This window comes from Juglans microcarpa x Juglans regia, chromosome 5D (genome assembly GCF_004785595.1).
Source record: "Juglans microcarpa x Juglans regia isolate MS1-56 chromosome 5D, Jm3101_v1.0, whole genome shotgun sequence".
Lineage (NCBI taxonomy): Eukaryota > Viridiplantae > Streptophyta > Magnoliopsida > Fagales > Juglandaceae > Juglans > Juglans microcarpa x Juglans regia.
This window is the reverse complement of record NC_054602.1, coordinates 34,369,910-34,376,646: the sequence shown is the minus strand read 5'-3', so window position 1 is coordinate 34,376,646 and position 6,737 is coordinate 34,369,910.

Here is a 6,737-nt window from a genome sequence, read left to right as displayed (position 1 = left end):
TTCATGGGTGACCCCAAAAAACCACAAGCAGAAAAAAAAAACTAACTATAACAAGCCTTTAGGACAAAAGGGAAAAGGAAACCACCACAAAAAATCCAGACCTAACACTACAAAGAGGGAAGGCCCAAAGAATCCAAACAAATCAGGCCTCGAAGAACCCGAGGCATAGTAGAATTATTAGAAAAATCAAAATCAATACCTAAAGCCCCTTCCTTGGCTAACCAATCTACCACCTTATTACCTTCACGAAAAACATGCTGAAAACGACAACGAATTATGCAGGTCAAACCAACAATTTCCTCCCAAAAATCATCAAGGTACCACACACCACATCTCCCTCTGAGCCACCAAGAAATAACCACCATAGAATCCATTTCAACTATCACATTTGAGATGTTCAACAATTTGCAAATTCTCAACCCAGGAAGGAGTGCTATGATCTCCACTTTGTTATTAGAACCATAACCAACATGAGAGACATAAATCTGGACAAGCCTACTTGAATCATCACGAATGACCCCGCCATTGCCACAGGAACCTGGATTACCAATACTACTACCATCCATGTTCAATTTATACCACCTCAATGGCGGTTTAAACCATCTTACCACTTTGCAACATGGAACTTTCGGAACCACCGGATTTATCTGCAGGGCCTCAAGGATCATGCCATCTCTACGAGATAGACTCTTATTTTCCTTAGCCGCCTGAGAAAAAGACCCTAACCACACACAAATAGAATGAACAACAGAATTATGAGTTTCCAGAATACATTCCATCCGAGCAAGACACCTCCTCCTCCATAGACGCCAAGTAACAATAACGGGGATGATGCCAACAATAAAACCCACCTGGGAAGAGCAGCTAGCACGCTTAAACCAAATCTCAGCATTCTATTTCCAAAATCTACCAAGAGGTATACCAAAAAGATTGCCAAAAAAGGACCAAATTCTTTTTAGAAAATCACCTTCAAAGAGCACATGGTTAATGTCTTCAATATGACTATTATTACAACAATCACATTTAGAAACAAGAGGAATACCAATACGGCGTACCAATACGGCGTAATCTATCATCCACACTCAAGGCCATAAACCAAGCCCTCCAAAAATGGATAGACATTTTTAATGGAAGACTATTATGCCAAATCCACGCATGCCAATCTATAGGATTACCTCTTATACGAATACAAGTACATGCAGATTTTGTAGAGAAAATACCGGTATCCATAGGAGTCCAAATTAGAACATCCTTCCCATAATTCGGCCCTGCCAAAACGGTTATAATCTCATCCACCTTATCCTGCCCTACTAAACTCTCCAATAACTCCACGTCCCAACTATCCGACAACTTGCAATCTTTAACTTTCAAAAGAGGTGAACCCACTACAGGCATATCATTAATTAGAGGACCATTATCCCTCCATTTGTCATACCAGAAAAAAAATATCTCCCTCTCTAAGCTTCCACTTGGAGTTATTTAACAACAACGGAATACAATTTGCAACCATTCTCCAAAATATAGATCCTTTATTAGTTTCTATAAGAGACCACGGCCGCGAACCAACATATTTTACTTTGAAAAAATTAGCCCATAAAAAATTACCTTGAATAAGGTTCCAAGCAAAGCGCATATGCAAGGCTTTTTGAATGTCCTGAAGACTTCGTACACTAAGCCCTCCTTCTTCCACAGGATTACAAATATGATTCCACGCTACCCATTTCTTTTTATCTCGCCCATCAACTTCTCCCCAAAAGAATGAGCTCATCAATCTATGAATCTTGGAAATAGTAATTTGAGAGACCTGTAAAACAGCAAATAGGTGAATAGTCATACTGGATATAACATGCCTCAAAAGAACAAGTTTTCCTCCCGAAGAAAGAAGCCTCATCTTCTAACCACTGATCTTTTGCCTCACTTTATTCACCATGTCTTCTAAATGAGCTTGTTTCAATCTCTCTCGAATTATCGGCACTCCTAAATATTTGAAAGGGAAGTTCCCTTCCATAAAGCCCATCTGACATAAAAGCCGCTACTTGCGCATAGTAGGAATTTTATCAGAACAATACAAGTAGATTTCTGAACATTGATAGATTGTCCTGACCACCTCTCATATTGAACCAAAATTTGTTGAAGAACCTGCACCAACCTCTGACTTCCATTAGAAAAAACCATGACATCATCAACATACATCAAATGAGAGACAATAGGCGTACCTCGGGCCTGAGAGAAAAGGACAAACTGACTCTCTCGCACACTCCTATGGATCAAACGGGATAGGACATCTTGTTGAATGATAAACAAATAAGGAGACAGAGGATCACCTTGACGAAGACCTCGACCGCCCAAAAAGAAACCCTTAACGGTACCATTCATCATGACAGAATACCAAGGGCTAGAAATACATGAATAAATCAAATCACAAAATTGAGAGGAAAAACCAAACCTTCGTAAGACAGTTATCACAAACCCCCAGTCCACCCAATTATAAGCTTTCGCCATATCCACTTTTAGCATAATATTACCCCCGTGAATCCTTTTATTAATAGAATGCACCAACTCCTGGGTGAGGCTAATGTTCTAAAAAATACTCCTTCCAAGAATAAATGCTCATTGCTCCAAAGAAATCAAGCGAGGTAAAATACCTGTTAATCAAGAGACAATAATCTTGGAGCAAATTTTATAAAACACAGAATAAAAACTAATAGGACGGAACTTATCAAAACCTGTAGGTGACTCCATCTTTGGTATAAGAACCAAATATGATGCCGTGAAAAATTTAGGAAGATTCTTAGTCATAAAGAATTCCAATACAGCCTTCCACACATTAACCTTAACCACCTCCCAACTGCTTTTATAAAAACCCGATCCAAACCCATCAAGACCCGGAGTACTATGATTTGGAATGGATGACAAGGCCTCAAATACTTCCTCTAGCGTAGGCGGGTGAAACAAGGAGACATTTTCCTCCTCTAGTATGACCGGATCAATGAGCCCTTCCAGACTAGGTTGCTCTACGGGTGGCTCTCCCTGAAGTGAGTTTTGAAAAAATTCCACCGCCTCTTGGTGTATGCTTTCACGACTCTCATGAACGACCCCATTCGATCTCATTTCCAGCACTTTTTTCCTTCTCTTATTAGCAAAACAAGCATGAAAAAACTTTGAATTACGATCGCCCTCCAACTTCCATTTCAACTTAGCCATTTGTGCCAATCTCATCTCTTCCCGACGCCTCCAACCAGCTAAATCTAAGACTGCCTCATGTAGCTCTGTCTCCAAATTCACCTCCCAGTTCGTTTGGAGTTGTTGTTCAATCACCTCATCCTGTTTTTCAAGAGCATCAATACGCCCCAGGGTGCGGCAAAATACCCTTTTATTCCAATCCCGAAGCATCACCTTTGTTTGTTTTAATTTCCTGCTTAAAATATGTAACGAGGAACCTTCCACCCGTAAATTCCAAGCAGATCGAACACAATCTAGGAAACCATGATGATCCACCCACATTTGTTGAAAACGAAATGGAGCCGACACATAGAAGAAATGATCTTTTTTGAACTCAATGAACATGGGGGCATGATCCGAAGCAGACCTAGACAAATAAGAGCAAATAGCATTAGGAAACAAATTAATGAAAGAAATATCCATTAGAGCGTGATCAAGCCGTGCCCACGAACGGGCCAAACCCGACTTCCCATTACACCAAGTGAACATACTCCCTTTCGTAGCCATCTCCATAAGACCCCATTGATGAATCCAATCATTAAAATCATCCATAGCAACATTAGGCCGAGGTCTTCCTCTTCTTCTTTCCGAATTGTTCCGGATAATATTAAAATCCCCCACAACTACACAAGGTTCTGAACCCAAATTATTAATGTTGAGCTCGTCCCACAGATGTCGCCTTTCCACCCAGGAACATTTGGCATCAATCACAGATAACAAAAACTTCTCCGCACCATCACCTACAACTACTGAAATAAATTGCGTTCCCATCCTGACAACTTGCACCTTATAATTACTACTCCAAAAAATCCATATTTTCCCCCCTTCCACCTCATTTGAAATAACCTTATCAAAATTTAGACATCTTGCCAATTAACGAGCACCCTCTAAATTTTGAAAAGGTTCTAATATAGCAACAATTTTTGGTTTGTATCTTCCAACCAACGTCTTTAATCTACTTCTAGAGGTCTCGACCTCTCTAATATTCCATATGAAGATGGAATCAATCATTGATCAAGATTAGATTTTCGGGCAAGAACCCAAGAAGAACTTCGCATTTTAATAAACATCTTTTTCTTATACCTTTTTTTACCTTCATTCACCTCAAATTCTGTGAGATACTCCTTATCCTGTGAAAAAATCTCTAGATGATGTTCCGGTTCCGAAGAAATATTTTCCTTTATAAAGACGTCTTCATCAACTTCCTCATCAGATTCCTCTTCCACCAAAGGTTGATTCTACACAATTATCAAAACATCCACTTCCGCAATCCAGGCCTCAAGCATATTCTGATTCTTATCCATAGAATGCTCCACTCGACACACACCCATAACATTCCAAGCACAATCTGGGTCATCAACGTTTAACACCATTTCCTTTTCAGCCTCTGGTTCAGTAGGTGGCACCAACTGCACCACATGGTCTGTCACTAGAGGATTTAATTCAGTTAGCTGCACCGAAGGATCTTCTTTCTCAGATACCAACTACACCACCTGGTCTACCAATTGCACCGAATTATCTTCCTTCTCAGAAACCAACAGCACCACATGATCTGCTGATGGAGGGATTAATTTAGTCATCTTTTCCACCCCGTCCTCCTCTGTTCCCATTTCCATCCTCATAATATTTTCTATAACAACAATATTTTCCATAGCAACGAGAGGGGGAACTTCAACTTTATCAGAAGCACTTGGCTCAATCCCCTGTTCTTCTAGTAGATTTTTTTGTCTCCGATTGGCCTTTTCTACCAACTCTATTTCTCCCATTCTTGCTAGCTTTTCCAGGATTGCACGTCCGTAAGTTATGACCCTGCATATGACAAGAAGAACAATATGAAGAGTAGTAACATGAAGAGTCTTGATCACATTGGCATGTAATTTTTTTTTTCTGACCATATGACAGTCCATTTCAATACGTTTGGTTCTTTCGTGGAAAACTAGGTTGACTGCAATATGAAGAGTAGCTTTGTCGTCACAAAAGAGAAGTGCGGGCTAAGAGTGTTGGAGCTAAAAATCTTTTAACAAGACAAGTAACCAAGAGAGTTCACATGTTGTAAAAGCCATGGCCCTATATTCTGTTTCAGCAGAGGACCTTATAACAGTTTGTTGTTTCTTTGATTTCCGAGAAATCAAAGACTCAAAAAAAAAAAAAAAAACACCAAAACAAAACAAAAAACAAAAACTTGTCACATACTTGCAAGTATCTACACAGCTAGCCTAATCTAAATCACAAAATGCTTTAAGGTGAAGATCAGGAGTGGCAAAGAAGAAAAGACCCTAATTAGGTGTGTCTTTCAAATACTTAAGCACTCTATGCACAACATCTAGGTGAAGTTGTCTCAGCTTGTCCATATATTGACTAAGAACTTGAAGAGCATATGCCAGATCGGGTTTGGATATAGTAAGGTAGATGAGTCTACCAATGAGCCTCCGATAGCTAGAAGGATTTGCAAAGAGTTCACATTCAGTAGAAGAAAATATGACATTTTGTTCCATAGGAAATTTCACTGATTTGGCTACTAAGAATCCTAAATCCTGCAATATATCCAATGCATACTTTCTTTGACATAAAGAAATGTCATTGGATGATCTGACTACTTCTAAACTAATGAAATACTTCAAAACTCCCAAATCCTTGATTTTGAATTTGTTATCCATAAATGTTGTCAACTCAGTAATGGACTGAAGATCATTACTTACAAAAATTATGTCATCAACACAAACTAACAAAGTAATAAAAGAAGAAGCATCAAACCTGATAAAAAAAGAGTGATCTAAATGAGCTTGATGAAAACTATAATCAAGTGTAGCGACAAATAATTTGTGAAACCACTGTCTAGAGGCTTGTCATAGGCCATAAAGAGACTTCTTAAGTGTACAAACATGCTCCTCCTCCTTTTGTGCATAACCAGGGGGTATATCCATGTAAACTTCTTCATTGAGGTTACCATGTAAAAAGACATTATTTACATCTAATTGATGTAGATACCAATTTTTAGTAGCTGCCAAAACTAACAAACATTGCTTGTGGTTAGTTTTGCAACTGGGCAAAAAGTTTCTTGAAAGTCTAAACTTCAACTTAGTATATCTTTTGGCAACCAATCTGGCTATATATCTTTTTATGCTACCATCAACCTTGTCTTTAATTCTATATACCCATTTACACCCTATAGATTTTTTTCCTACAAGTAAAGCAGTAGTGTCCAAGTTTCATTGTCCTCAAGAGCTTTAATTTCAGCATTCATTGTTGTTTTCCATTTAGGAATATGAATGGCTTGGGAAAAAGATATAGGCTTTATATGTTAAGAAATAGTTAAAGCAAAGTTTTTGTGAGAGGGAGAGAGTTTATGACAAGAAAGAAAGTTAGAGAGAGAAAGCTTTGTACCTGAGGAAGTATCTGCCAAGGAAACAAATTGTAATGGATGAGAAGTAGCCACCTGATAATGGTAGTCTTGCAAATAACTTGGTTGATTTCGTGACCTTGTTGATTGTCGAATGGGAAGAGAAGTAGCAGGA